This window comes from Desmodus rotundus, chromosome 4 (assembly GCF_022682495.2).
Source record: "Desmodus rotundus isolate HL8 chromosome 4, HLdesRot8A.1, whole genome shotgun sequence".
Lineage (NCBI taxonomy): Eukaryota > Metazoa > Chordata > Mammalia > Chiroptera > Phyllostomidae > Desmodus > Desmodus rotundus.
Genome location: NC_071390.1, coordinates 30,872,927 through 30,886,763, shown reverse-complemented (window position 1 = coordinate 30,886,763; position 13,837 = coordinate 30,872,927). Strand labels below are relative to the sequence as shown.

At 44.4% G+C, this 13,837-nt stretch overlaps 1 long non-coding RNA gene across 1 annotated transcript; it reads left to right on the top strand.

The window, feature by feature from the left end:
* The first annotated feature begins 331 nt into the window (after positions 1–331).
* LOC139440882 (uncharacterized) lies at positions 332–13,514 on the top strand. The gene is made up of 3 exons (XR_011651170.1): positions 332–822; positions 5,474–5,594; positions 11,604–13,514. It is a non-coding gene; the product is annotated as an uncharacterized lncRNA (long non-coding RNA).
* The last annotated feature ends 323 nt before the right edge of the window (positions 13,515–13,837 follow it).

The following is a 13,837-nucleotide window of genomic DNA, read 5'->3' as shown; positions in this document are numbered from 1 at the left end:
GAGGTGGGTCAGGAAGCTCCCGGGGTGGTAAGATTGAAGCCGCCTACAGAGTGTGATAGATTTCCGTGCCCCCCGTAAGGATGAACCAAGGAGCTCGGCTCCTGACACAGCAGGAAGTAGCTTGCACAGAGTACCACGGCTGAAAAGGTCACAACACGTGTACCCGGGAGGTTATCATGGTAGCAGGAGAAGGGACAGAGATGCTGTGCAGGCTGATGAGCATGACGGACGCTAGCCTGGATGGGCTGGGAATTTGAACCCTTCGCTGCCCATTGGATTTTGGGCCCAGACTTTTAAACAGAGGGCGGGTGAAGACTCGCTCCCTTTTTTCCTTCCCCTCACTCACCAGGTCAGGGTGCCAGAGCACTCGCGTGACCTGGCGGGCTCCGGCCCCACTCGTGCCCTCTTCCTTCTGCTGCCCCTCGCTTGCCTGGTCAGGAGCAGGCTCGCACCAAGGGAGGGTCCCGTGTGCATCACCCTGGGGACCGGTGCCTCACAAGTGGTGGCCCGTGAGATGCTGTGGCTTCCTGCCACGCAGGTCCTGGACTGTGCCTCTTCACTTGCTCTGAGATCAACACACAGATGCATGGGCTGGAGACCTTGCCAGCTTTTACAGTGCGAGCAGCCTGGGATGGGGGTCCCGTGAACGCAACCCCCTACGCGACTGGCTGCAGTGGTCTAGAAGTGGCTCCGGGGTGCAGGAGGGGAAGAAAGCTGCGGGAAGGCAATAGCGATGCCAGCCCCGCAAGTGTGCACTCCTAGTAGAGAGAGCCTGAAGCCAGAGACCCATTCACGCAATAGCCTTGGGCCACAGAAAGACAGGTAAGAATGAGCGGGGTGCCTGGACACTGACTCTGGCTCCGGGGGTGGCTGAGTTCTCCGTTTTGTGGAAGAGGTTGGCCTGAAGCCAGGGAGTCCCCACTGCCCCAAATTAGGCAACCTTTTAATATAGATCTTTTTCCTTCCGCATCAGTCTTTGTGTAACGCCTGTGTTCCGCCCAGGCAGCCAAATCCCACTTTGTTCGGTAACAGTAAGTCCAGAATCTCAAATGGAAAGGCAGGGAGAACGTAGAAAGCAGCATGGAAAGGGAGAGAGTGGAGCCATTAGAGAACAAATGTGTGGGTTCTGGACTCTGTAAAACATGGGCCTGGCCTGCTTTCCCCCTGGACTGTAAGCTTTATAGAGGTAAGACATTTTTTTTTCATTCCTGCATCTCCAGGACATAAACCAGTGGCTGGCACACAGTGGGCGCTCAATAAATATTCTAGGATAAAAGCAAGGACGCAAACTGAGAGATACTGAACTGTTTGGGGAGCGAGACCTTGTCTTCTCCCCTTGGATGTGGAGAATACTATAGTCCTATTGCTACAGTGTTACACCACAGTGCTATACAGCTACAATTCAATGAGTTTAATTTAGAATCAGTGTTTGTGACAGAGGCCTTCTCTAGCTCCTTTTCATTAGGTTCTCTGGGTGATTGTTGCCAAAATCTGTGGTACCACTCAAGCCTGAAGCTGGGGCTGAATCACCCAGCCAGTGCATCTTACTTCCTTTCTAGAGTAGAACTCTATCACAGGTTATTATTATGAATTTTTATTAATAAATAATTATATTAATTATACAAAGGGGAAATGATAATATGTAATTAATATATTAATAGATAATATAACGGTGTTATCAAAATGCCAGAGCAAAGATGGGAGGGTAGTATTTAGTCTCAAATGAAGAGGCTGATAAGGTTGAGGTCAGTATATTGGCTCATTTTGAGAGTCATGAAAAATGGAAAGAAAATTAACCACATTTAAATATTTTTTCCATTGTACTGATCTAATTCAAGTTTTTTTTTGGACTCTCAATTTTTTGTAATTCTATAGCTAAAATCGACTTCCTCTTCAGTGATTTGAAAATGGCTAACGTATGTGTAAATAATCTTAAATATAATGAGAAACAATTCAGTGATATTATATTTTTAAAAACATATGGTAAATATTGAGATTGATTGTAATTTCAAATTAATACAATTGTATTCTATTGACATTTCAAATTGTGAATCTACAACTAAAAAGACTATGATAGTAAAAAATGTTGCCCAGAATTGCTTAAAAGGTTTAATGAAATAAAGCAAATATAAATGTCCAGGCACTTGGACAAAGTTGAGGTTTGAAAATTGAATAATTCTTTCTCTTGTTAAACATGACTAGACCTTATCATACCAGCGTTTGCGGAGGATGTTTACATTGTTTCAGGTGCTTAACTCTGGTTACAGATTGTTGCCTAGGTCCCCGGATTCCTTTGGATAAACAGAAAAATGTATTGCTATGGATCCCAAAGGGGAAACTTCATCCCTGCAGAGCTGACATTTAATGAAGTAATACTTTTGTGGGCTGAATTATTTTAAAATCGTTTTAAAAGGCCCCTGCTCATCTTTTCACATAAATAGCTGAAGCTGAGAAAACCTAACTGTCAGCACATCTGCAGTAACTGTACAAATCTTGCACGATCCTGTTTTCTTGGACACTGGGAGGGCCTCTGTCACGCCTGCTCTGACCTGTCAGCCAGTGGTGGGACAGAGACAAGGATCTGTTCTATTGGACCCAACCACAAAGCAGAGAAGAAATGACCGTCAGCCAGTCTCATGCTGAGAGCTGGGTCTAGTCATCAGCCATGCCCAGTCTGTGCACCCCAGTGCCAGGGAACCTAGGGGACCATCCCCAGAGGGGGAATTTGTTAAAGTGAGTCTGCTCTCCCAATAATGCATGCTAAATGGTTCACCTCTAGAGGCAGCTTCTCCATAAAGCCTTCTATGACACCTGAAGCTTGAAGCAACCTTTCATCCTTTTGTCTCTCTTAACAATTTTGCCTCTGCAACCCCCTTGCCCTGAATTGCAGACACCCTCCTAACAAGCATATAAAGTACATTCTGTTGTCATCACCTTCTTCATACGAATCCGAAAGCTAAAATATCAGAAAAACTAAGTAACTGCCCACATAGCTAATGGGTGTGGAGACAGGATTTGATTTCCAGAGTCCATGCTATTAGCCATAGATTACAGAGTAGCCTCCCTGTGTTCTCCTAGGGGACAGGACCCATATCCCACTCCCCTCTGTATCCTAACTCTTCCTTTTCTTCCGTCAGTGCAAAGACAACGACTTGTCAAAAATGCAATAAATATTTTTGGGAGTAAAGCCCATAAGTGAATTGTGCTTCAGGTTCACTTCTGGTCCAGGACAGACTGGCTTGCTGTTCCTTCCTCACTGAGGGATAAAGTAGCAATGGGAGCTATTTGGGTGCTAAACTGAGAATGAAAAAGTTGTCTCCATACACCATATACCTTCAGAGTTATAAACCAAGGGAAAGCCAAACCATGGCAAAGTAGAATGTTCCTCTTTTCCCTCATCCTGTTTAATAAGCCAAGTCTGTTTTTACTTTCCCACTCTACTGTGTATACCCAGAATTGTACCATCATCTGTAATAAGGTAGCAGTAGAGAAAGGTGCTTTAATTCAAGCGAGCCTTGCAGGCAGAGAGGGGAAATGTGGCTCCGTCAGACAGAAGGTTCAGTCCTTAGAGGATGCCGGCCCCGACGATCTCCCAGAGGAGACACAAGCACACGGTCCGATCTACACCCACACCAAACACGGCCCTTTGGCTTTCCTGGTTATTGGAGGGAAAAGTAGGATGACCAAAGGCAGGAGAACAAAGAAATAAAGAATAAACGTGCATAAAACACGGGCATTGGTGAGAAAAACATCAACGACATGCTGTTTTATGTTTAAGAACATGGTCCACTGTTGTTAAGCTGGTTCTAATGGGCTACACCTGTGTGTGCGCGTGTGGCAGAGGAAGAGAGGTGACAGCTGAGATAAAGAAAAGAGAAAAATGAGGCCAGCAAGTTTCCAAGCTCTGCAGGAGGGTGCTTTGGCAGCCTTGGCTCCTAAGGAAACCAGGCCTTGTGATTCACCCCAGCCCAGATTCTTGCTGACTTCAAAGAGAGATGTTCACGAGGAGAAGATGCCAACATTCAGGAGAGATGAGAGTCTGGCCAAATAATTGTCAAGAACCCTTAAAATGTGGCTACTCAACTTGGGATGATATTAAACTCTGGTGCAGCAATGACCCTAAAAAGAAAGGGGGAAAGAACATCGTGGTCACAAGCTAGGGCTGATTCATACTTGCTCTCATCCTCTCTCTCTCTCTCTCTCTCTCTCTCTCCCCTCTGCCTTTCTATTATTGAAGATGACATTTTCATTGTTATTCTTAGCATGTCTGCAGAACTGGAAAGATAGGAAGAGCAACGTAGATGTAATTGTTTTGGTCTTACAATCACAAATCAGAACAAACTCCAAACCCCATTCAGTCAGAGAAAGTTAAAGGGGCCTGCCCTTATAATTTGCTGGCCATCTAGTCCTGACTCCACTATCAAACGCCAGGAAGTGCATACAGAAACAGCAAAGGCCATTTCCGGTGTCTGTGTCCTCATCGCACACCTGCTCGTGGATGCACAAATTGCCGGTAAGACCCTGGGGTAGACTCCGGCCATCTGGAACAGCTGCAAGTACACCTTACTTTTCAGGAGCGTCCAATCTAATCAAGGGGGTTGGCGGACACAGAAGAGGCGAAGTACACTGAGAAGTCTGGGGCATCAGAAGAGGGCCAGGTGGGCCCAAAGGCCGAAGTGGACTTCTTCCCACTTAAAACGTAATTTTATCCTTTATTTCGTTCACTGCGTCCAATGTTCTCACTTTCTGCTCTGGATGGAAATTAAAGAGCTCAGTTTTAGACGCATAAAAGTTGGAGGTGACGAGTGAAAAATAAGAAGGAATTAAAAATAGCGCACTGGAAATGTAAGCCGAAGTCAGAGCATGAGGCCGAGATTTGAAAGTTATCTGGGAAATGCTCACGGCTTTAGGCATCTTTGAAGAAGTGAGGGGAAGAGAGGGCTGAGAGGCGCACTTAAGGAAGGATGCAGACTGTAACCAGTGTGGAGTCCACGACACTGGTGTCTAGCGGATCGAAGAAGGGAAGCCTTTCTCAAGGCAAGGAGAGGGCGGGGCTGACTATTGTTAATTGCTTTGGTGTCTTGTCCCTGCTGGTTTTTCAAGTCTATGAAGACAGGGACCATGCTTGTCCTTCTCACCGTTACTCCCAGGGCCCGTTACAGCCCATGCTACAAAGTAGGTACTCATAAATATGCATTAAATTAAGGAAGATTATTGGAATGCAGACTTAAGCTCAAAGCCTCCATTCAAAGACAGTGGAAAATAATGCCTTCTTCTCAAGCAACTTGCTTTCTGATTAGCAATGTGTCTCCTGCCACCCAAAGTCAAGTACAGTGACAGGACAGAGAGAAGTCAGAGAGGGGTAGCTCAACTCCAAGTCGATAGGGGTTTATCTGAAGTGTAAATTTGTTTTTAATTCTCACCTAAGGCCATTTATTCTTTCTTTCTTTCTTTTTTTTTTTTTTTTTTTTAGAGAGAGAGAGGCAAGGAGAGAGGAAGGAGTGAGAAAAAAACATGGATGTGTGCGAGAGAGAGAAACATGGATCGGTTGCCTTCCACATGCACCCAGACCAGGGACCGAACCCACAACCCAGGCATGTGTCCCAACCAGCAATCGAACTCACAACCCTTTGGTTGCTGGACAACACTCCAACCACTGAGTCACACTGCCCAGGGCTGACGTATAAATTCGTAAAGAGGGAGATAATTTTCACAGATTCCAAATACAAAATTAGTGTCACTCCTCCAAAGTGCTGAGAAAGTTCTAAGTTTAGAATGGTAGCAACCGGGTGAAGCAAGTCAGGGGAGGCTCTGAGTTTTCAATTTTGCCTTAATGAAAGGGGAGTAGGGGTTGTTTAAGTGGAGGTGAGGGTCCTTCCTGGGGGGCAGTTTGGATGACAAGGTGAGGACAAGGTGTGTGCAGGCCGATGACAAGGAAGTCAGCCTAAGAAAGGGCACAGACACACCACCAAAGAGGGAGAGGGGTCAGCTGGCACAGGGTTAAATTGGAGCCGCGAGACCTGTCTTCCACCCCAGCTCTTTCTTATACTGGTCTTTGATCTCAGGCAAGTTACTTAAATTCACGAAACCTAAGGTTCTTAATCTACAAGACGAGGATAATATGGGATACAAAGGTTCAGCGAGGGTCCGATGAGAGTGTGTGTGGTAAAGCACTCGCCCGGAGCAGCGACACTCTTGGTAAATGCTAGTCATGTGCTCATCACTGGGCTGCGAGACGAACGGCTCTTCTCGAAGGAACTGGCCACTACATTATTCTTTATCATCATGCTCCATGGGCTTTTGCTATATTTACAAATGGAAAAAAAGGACATTCTATTTTGGGTGTGAGTCAGATTAGTATGCAAGGAAAGAACAGCAAAATGAAGAGATGTGATCTTAGGGCATTGGAGGGTCCCCAGGGAAGGCAAGAGAGGGGCAGTTTCCAACTCCATCCAAGGTCGACTGTGTTCCGAGAGCCACAAAGAGGTAGATGGGCAGGGGTGGGACACGTGGTGTCACAGGAAGAAGGTGGGAGAGGCGAGATGGGGAAAAGGGTGGCAGGAGGTTAGGCAAGGTGTTTTAGACCCTTCTAGAAAGTGTCCCTATCTTAGACTGTATGATGTGTTCCAGGCTGTGTTCTGGTTCATGCAAAGGTTTCAGACTGACCCTCCATTTTAAAAAAACAAAGAACCCCCCCCCCAGGAAAACTGTCTCATCTACCTAAAAAGGCAGGAGGTAGGATATTGTGCAAAAATCCCAGGCTTTAGAGTCGGGCAGATCTGACTTCCCTAACGTGCCTCAGGAACTTGATCAAGGTACCTGTTTTCATGAATAAGAAAAGTTATTCTTATCTCATAGATGTGCGCATGAAAGTCAAATGGGATAACATGTGACAGGATCTAACATATAGTGAAAGTTTGATTAGCTCATACATGCTGGGTCAGGAAGAAGGTAGCACATTGTTAAAGGAAAGAAGCAATTGTTTGGTTCAAATCCCACCTCTGCAACTCACTTGCTGTATGACTAAGGCAAGATCCTTAACTGCCTGTAGCCTCAGTTATTCCACCTGTGTAATGGGTATAAGAAGACCTACCTCACAGGATTTGTCTGAGCATTAAATGGAATCCTGTTTATATAGCCTTTAAAATAATACCCAGCTCATATTAAGTGCTCTAAATGTGTCTGGTATTATTAAAAGGTAATCAAAATTTGCATGTGTACTAAGTTGCCAGCTTTTAACATAAAAGACAATGGATTTTTAGAGAGATCCCACTGAGGTTTTTTTTTTTTTTTAAGGAGAGGACACTTAGACATAAAAGGCAGAGTATGTGGCACAGAACTGTAAGATACACGGCCCCACGACAGAAATAAAAGAAGGCAGAGATTCACTGAGGGGGGAATTCATGGACATTTATGGTCACATTTTTCTGATTGGCTGAGAGAATCAGCAAGCTTCTAGCCAGTTTTTTTTTCTGTTCACGGAAATAAAAGCTCAGTGTGTTTGCAAATGAACTAAGTTTTTTTTTTTTTTCTTGATGGGAAGAAATTATTTATGCAGTCAAGGCAGACTTGCTTCTGCTGAGTGAAACTTGGGCCTAAGTAGTAAAATAATAGGCTAAATGGACAGTGGATAAAACTGTGTTTGTTATGACATGATTTGATGTGTTGATTTTTCTACATTTCCTAACAACTACCACAAAAGAGATCCTTGAATAACAGTACAACTGGCCAATCTGTTCAAAGTGGAGTCAGCTAGTTTTTCTCTGTATGAGATCGAACCGGACTGAAGGATGGTGTCCCTGAGCTGGCGAGACCCTCACTGACACGTGTCCTTTCCAGGTGGTGCCCTCAGCATCACGTGGGATCCGGTGAGAAATACAGCATCTCACACTCTCCTTCAGACCCACTGAAACAGAATATGAATTTTAATAAAGTCACCCAGTGATTTTTCTGCATATTAAGGTCTGGGAAGCACTGAGTTAGAGTGTGGGGTTATGACCACACAATCTTAATTATTGCAGTCTTTATCTCAATCCAATCTGCAAAGGCACGATTGTCAGAAAGGAGAACAAAACTTCCTGCTAGACAGAATCACTCAGTGCAACAAAGGGTCCCTCAGCTCGTGAATTTGCAATCTTAGGAAATAAAGCCTGGCATTAAGAAAACTGATAAAAATATGATTTTAATCAATAATAGGAACGCATGTGTTCAACAGAACAACAAAACAATTTGTACTTCCTTAGGGAGTTTACAACTTAATCATAAGGCCACTGATGCAACTTTTTTTGAAGAGGAAGTGGATTCAGCCCAGGCTTCAGAAATTCACTTCTGCCACCTAGTAACCACGTGACTTTAGGCAAGCCTCTACGTGTTTCTACAGTGTCAAGTGAGATGGGAACAGGACCTACTTCGTGAGGGAGGTAAGAGGTTTAGATGAGTTAACAGGCACACAAAGAACTCACAAATTTCCCCAGCACTATATAAGTGTTAGATATCAGTATTATTAATTATACTTTATTTGTGTTTGACTCAACAATTCTATCTTCTTAAATGATTGCTCCCAACATATTTTAATGGTTTAGGTGAAAATAAATTTGAAGAACATTTTAAAAGAATTTTGAAGGGATAAATTCTTGGATAATTTTGAAATCCCAAGGGGATTTCACAGCCAGAGGGAGGTGGGGAATGCCTGCTTTGTGTCTTTCCTTGGTGTGGAGACTGCTAGAAAAGTCTCAATTCCCCTTAGTTTCCTATGATTAAGGAGTCAGGCTGACTCATTATCCTAGTTGCCGGGAATTAAAAAAAAAAACCTCTTAAGACACAGGTTTGTGAAGGACTATGGGGAGGTTTCAGATGGAAAAATGCCCCTTCCAACCTGGGGTTGAGGGGAGATTTACTACTATCGCCTGCTCCTCCAGTTCTCTTTATAAGTAGGGTTCTTTGCAGAATGGATATTGAACAAATGCTTGTCACACTACAGGAAGCAATGGCCTCCGGGAGAACATCTCACCACTGGGAAGTGCTCTCACAGAGTGAATCATCTTGGAAGGCAAGGCGGCCAGTGCTGGAAGGATCCAAGCCAAGGCTGGTGCTTGGCTTCTGGTGCCCGTAGAACAGTCTGGTTTAGAGTGGGAGGCGTTGAGCTGGTGGTCCCAAAGGTGTCTCCTACCCAAGGCTTCTGTAGCTGTAGGTCAGAGGCTATGAGGTATGGGTGAGAGTGGCTCAGGCCTGACATCCCTGAAGGGCCTTAAATATAGATTTTGACACTAGCCCCACATGAGATTTTGCATTGAAGTCTTAAGTGTGAAAAGCACCAAATTGCTAAATGGAAACACTTAAGACACCGCAGTTTTTGCCAACCCATTTTGATGTTTGTGCTGATTTGTGTTTGGCCTCATTTAGTGTACTAGAAGAACTTCAGAAGCCAGATTGGGCCCAAGTTCTCTGAGCCAGGCCTCTCTTGGGCTGTGACAGGCCTTGTTCTAAGTGTGTATAAATCTCTGGGGTCTGCTGTCCCCTTTCTCCATGCTTCTGCTGGGCCCCTTCACCCTTCCACAAGAATCTAGTCCAGCCAAGTATATTGTGATGGTCCACAGAGAGCAGGCCCTTCAAGCAGGGCATAACAAAGAGCATTTCTTTGGGAAAAAATTCCATCACACAAGTCTTTCCCCAGGTCATTTCTCCTGATCTCACACTGATATCACCTCCCTGGCTCCTGCCTTGGCCTGCAGCCCTTTCCACGCACCCCCCCATATATCTGCATTCCCACCCTAAGTCCCCCGCCCCTTTCTCGTGCAAGGGCATTCTCTTCACGCCCAGCCACTCTGTCCCCACTGTGACACAGGAGAATCTTCTAAGAGAGAATGATCTGTCCTAGAAAGCAGTGTGTATATGAAGAAGGGGTGCTTAGAAACGTAAAACAATTTTAAAAATTGCATATCTGTGCCACCCTCCTTTATGGGGCATTTCTCATTATGGTTTAGAACAATGCAGTTCGCATTTAGTTACGTGTGAGATCATGGGGCCTGTCTGTATTGCCAAGTCGTGTGTTTATAGAGAGAGAGGTCTCTTCACCTTCAGACTACACGTGATCAGAGGCGACAATGGATAATCGTGGGAATGAAGAGCTTGATCTAATGATCCCTTTTTAGTGTTTTTCCAGAAAATTTTTAAAATCCTGTTTTCTTTGGGGAGAAGCCAAGATGGTGGGGTGCAGGCGATGTTTATGCTCTATCACCTGCTGAAGGAGGAAAGCAGCACAGGAAGTAACAGGCCCTGATGTTGGTAGTCATGGGCACGCCTACCTAAATTGTCACTTACAATAGGTGTTAATGGGCCACATAGCCTTGAGAGGGACATTTGCCAATTGCAAAAGTAAGATAAAAATAAGATTACAAAATGCACAGCCAACAGGCAAATCATTATTGCCGAAAGGGCCTAATGTTGACCAGGTGAGAAAATTGAGTCTGAGGGAGGTTGAATATTACACAAAGCTTCTCCCAGCGAGGGAAGTAACTGAACTAGGATTAAAATCCACGTATCTGTCCTTCTCACTATTCTGTGTTAGTTGACTGAGGTCATCTTCTGCAGAAAACCGTCTACTTCGCCCTTCCATCCAAGGACTCTCCTCTAAATGAGCCTCCAGCTTCCTTGTCATCCTTTCTCCAACGTCCCACTCCACATTCTCCTCCTAGCTCTGCAGGAGCATGCTCCTCCTCCCAATACATCATCTCCCTGAAGCTGTCACGCAGCCTGTTTTAATGGGGAAAGGCTGGTGTCACAGTAGAAGCCATCCCCACCCCCCAATCTCCCTCTTCAGCACTACATGGGCATCAGAGACAGTGACAACTTCACTTGCTCTTACACATCACCTCCCTTCCGGTCTCCCGGGGAGGGTCTGAGGCCCAAGCTTGTTGGTCTTTTCTCTGGTGGTCATTTGGGGGCAGGGAATAAGGCTAAAACAGAACAGACTACTATGCCTTAAGTCAACCTTTCTGAAAGCACAGTGCCCTTACCACCAGCGGTTTGGGAAACAACATCTAGAAGTATGCAGGCAAATGTTTTGTTTCAATGGTTGTGTATTCGTTTTTATGGATACTTTCTATCTCGGGTAAGGAATGCCGATCTTCCATTTAGAGTTATAGTGTGATATTTTATCTTAAACAGAACATTGGTTAGAAACAAAGTAAGCTGATTAAAAAAAATTTATATGTATATGTGTACATACATATATATTAGTTAAGTGAAAGTACAAGGGGACCACAGAAATGGCAAAAGGTGGGCTGAGCTTTGAGAAACATTGCTTTAAGCAAAGCTTTAGATCTCAATGCCTCAGATGAGCACTTCCTGAAAAGCAGTCCCTATCTTTTCATGCATGGGTTTTAAACCCCTGCGGGGGGGGGGGGGGGTCCACTCTTCTGTGTGGATTCAGAGACTATTTGTGCTTTCAGGGCACTCGGGGGAGCAGTGCCTGATTGGATTACAAAACCAGGGCCTGTGCATAGGGAAGACTTTTATCCAAATGCTTGCTGCTCCGAGTGCTCTCTGCGTGCGTCCTGGCTGCTTCAGTCTAAGAGGGCTCTTTAAACTATTGTCTTCTTCAGGTTCTTGCTCAAGAGGGAGGTTGCTGCGCCAATTGGACAGTGGGAGAAACTGGGAGATTGAATAACTTGCTCCACATCTCGGTGGCCAACCTCCGCAGCCCTGGTCAGCCGGCCAGACGCCGAGCCTGTGCCGTGGGTAGCACCGCCAGCCCAGGAGCACATTCATGCAGAAGATGGTACAGGAGGGGGTTGTAAACGAATTACCTTGGTTTCCATTTGAACTGTAACCCCCAATTAGCAAACTGGCCCGTGAAGGCACCTCATTTAGGGCGAGCAATGCAAAAGGAATAGCTTGTATTTCAATGTGGTAGGTGCTTTGCATACATCATTTCTTTAACTCTGTTAGAAATATGTTCTCAGGGAGATGAAAATGTCTCTGTGAGCAGGGTCACAGATTATCTGTCTAAATCAAAGCTCTTTCTCCTTTCTCTTCCCTTTCCTAAGAACCTAAGTATATTTCTAATAATTGATAGAAATTACACAATTTTCTTCCTCACTTGGCTGATGTGGTATCTGGCACCCTCTAGTGATAGAAAAAAAATTTAGTAGAAGTAATGTTCCTATATATTTTAGGCAAATATCCTTACTTAAGGCTGAAACTGTAATAGATAACTTGTAACAACTAATTTTGGTAACAGAGGATTTCTTATGCTGATCATAAACTCTGATGATATGTAAGTTAGGATTCTAGTTGTAAGAATCGGGCTTAAGCAAAAATTGAGAATGGATTGAATCGGGTAATTGCGGGGAGCCCAGGGTTTGATTTCACGATGAAAGCGGGACTCAGGTGACACTGTCAGGCTCTGCCTCTCAGCGAGGTCTCCTCTCAGAATGGGGTGGCCTGGGTTTCAGGGCTGGCAGGTTCTCGACCTTTCTTCACCACCACATCAGTCCCACACTTCACATATTCCCACTCCGAGTCCAGTGGAGGAGGAGTTGCGTCCTCCTGTTTCCAGCAAAAGCCGCAGAGTTTACTCCAATGGAATGTGATGTGCTCGTTGCTTTAACCAAATGGAGTTCCCTGTCCCCCTTGTCCACCCACCTACCTGCAAACAAAAGCCTTGGGATTGGTGTCTGTGCTCCTGTGATGGGGGACCGGCTAGGCCTCAGGACCCAAATATTTGGTCGTACTTTAAATGTTTCTGTGGCAGTATTTTTTTGGTTGGGCTTAGCAATTAAATCAGTAGGCTGTAAGTAAAGTAGTTGTCCTTCATAATGTGCATGGGCCTCATCCAGTGAGTTGAATGTCTTACGAAAGAGCTTCCCTGAGAGAGAGGGACTTTGGACTCAAACTGTATTCTGTCCTGGGTCTCCAGCCTACCAGCCTGCCTTGCAGTTTTGGACTTGCCAGGCTCTACAATGACAGAAACCAATTCCTTAAAATACATCTATCTGTCTACCTGTCAGAGCATGGATAGAGATCTCGGTACACACTGCAATATATCTATTCCATTGGTCCTGTTTTTCTGAAACTGAGTGATTCAGCTACACACAATAAATAGTTAATAAGAGGGAAGAGGGGCAATTTTTCCAAAGGCATCTTGGAAGTGCTGTTACCAGGAAGAAGGGGAAAGATGTGGGAAAAACAGTCGGACATGCTCACTACAGTTGGGAATTAATAAAATCAACTTATTGCTACAGCAATTTGATTAACAAAAATATTTAAAACATTAGGTCCATGGGCAAAGGGAATAAAAATAAACTCGATGGTGAAAAGGTGTTGAAGATTTTTTTCTCCCCAGTTTTTTACATATTCAGATATGTGTTTAAATGTAACTCAAAATGAGATGTTCAGTGGAAAGGGTATCTTTAGAGTAGAAGCAAGCTTTAACTTATATGGCATGTTTTGGGTCCAAAATATCTCCCACATCTGGTAGAAGGCCTGACATTCTATTATTAAAATTGTATTTGTTGCTCTTGAAGGATTGGAGGCCTTTGGAATGTGTTGTTAAAATTAAAATGACCTTTAAAGATGTCCAAACTGTTTTCCCCAGAAAACCAGCATTCAAGAAGTGATCATTCAATAGGTCCTCTTCAAAGGACCTTATAAAGAAGACAAAGAAGTTTGGGGGGAAGTATATATCATAGCCCCTTCTTAGCTATTCACAATGCATATTAGCATATTAAGAGCTCTGAGAATTTTTGGATTAAGAAAGCTGTTTGAATTAACTTAATTCCAAATTTTCTAAAGTAATTTGACCATGAAATATTTCCCTCCACAGAGCACCTATTAC